The sequence below is a fragment of the Otolemur garnettii genome, unplaced genomic scaffold (assembly GCF_000181295.1).
Source record: "Otolemur garnettii isolate 467f Iridium unplaced genomic scaffold, OtoGar3 scaffold00180, whole genome shotgun sequence".
NCBI classification, from domain to species: Eukaryota; Metazoa; Chordata; class Mammalia; order Primates; family Galagidae; genus Otolemur; species Otolemur garnettii.
In genome coordinates, this window is record NW_003852575.1 from 1,949,416 (window position 1) to 1,950,649 (window position 1,234).

General features: G+C 42.0%; 1 pseudogene; it reads right to left on the reverse strand.

The window, feature by feature from the left end:
- Positions 1–250: 250 nt before the first annotated feature.
- On the reverse strand, positions 251–987 carry LOC100960845 (annotated as a pseudogene).
- Between the last annotated feature and the right edge of the window lie 247 nt (positions 988–1,234).

Below are 1,234 nucleotides of genomic sequence, written 5' to 3' on the forward strand. Positions count from 1 at the left end.
CCTAAGAGTTTGAGGCTGCTGTGAGCTGTGACATCACAGCACTCTACCGAGGGCTACATAATAAGACTTTGTCTCAAAAAAAAAAAAAAGTATTATTATAACCCCAGGTTAGCAATTAGGACCCTGAAGTACATTGTTAGGGGCTGAATTGTGTCCTCCTAAAATTCAGATGTTGAATTCCTCATCTCCAGGACCTATAAGTGTGACTATTAGGATTTTTGTTTTATTTTTTAGATAGGAAGTTCATATTTTATTTCTCCAGAGACATATTGACAGTTGAATGAAAGTTAGCTAGCACCCCAGAGCCAGGTCCTTTGGGAGGTTCAATTAAAGAAGGTAAGACCTCCAGCTGGCTCACAGGAGAAGCATCCACTCCTTGGCCCAGGTTTTGGAATTTTGTTAGCCTTGAGCTCATCAATAAAATCAACAATATCCTTAGGTGTCAGATCCTCATAATAGCTGTCATTTATTTGAACCAGTAGTGCATTTACACAGGCTCTGTAAGAGTGAAAAGTTTGTCTCCCCAAACTTCATTCCAAGATTTTTCTGATTGCTTCCAGTATGCGAACTATACAAGAGGTAGTAGTGCAGACCTGAATGTGATACTTTCCAACTAGCTTTCAATTATACATTGTATAAAAGGTTGCTACATTGTATACTCTTATTGGAGGCACTTGTAAAACTTCTGCAGTCTTACTCATTGCAGAGATGGGCAACCACCCATGCTACTTTTGAGTTAAATCCAGGACTGGAAAGCAGCTGCAGCTTTATGCCCTTCTGGGTAGTTTTTTACAATTGCCTCTATCCTCTAATAGTTTTCTGTTGTGAAATCAAATGGAGTATCTGGGTTATTCTCAGGAGTATGTCTGAGAATAAAGCTCCTCCAGCTCCATTTTGCACAGCTGTCTTTTGCAAATTCCTCATCTGTCTTCCCCACTGGGCAATGAAGCCACCCACCCAGGCCCAGACTGCCACAGAGAAGAACATAGCTGGCCAGACAGCTCACCGTCCTATTAGGAAATCTTTAAAGAGATAAATGAGGTCATGTAGGTGGACCATAATTCAATATGACGGGTGTCCTTGTAAGAAGAGACCGAGACACAGAGGAGACCATATGAGGAGACAGGGAGAAGACAACCATCTGTAAGCCAAGGAAAGACTCCTCGAGAAAAACCAGCCCCACCCTGACTCCCTGATCTCAGACTTCTAGCCTCCAGAACTAGGAGAGAATAAA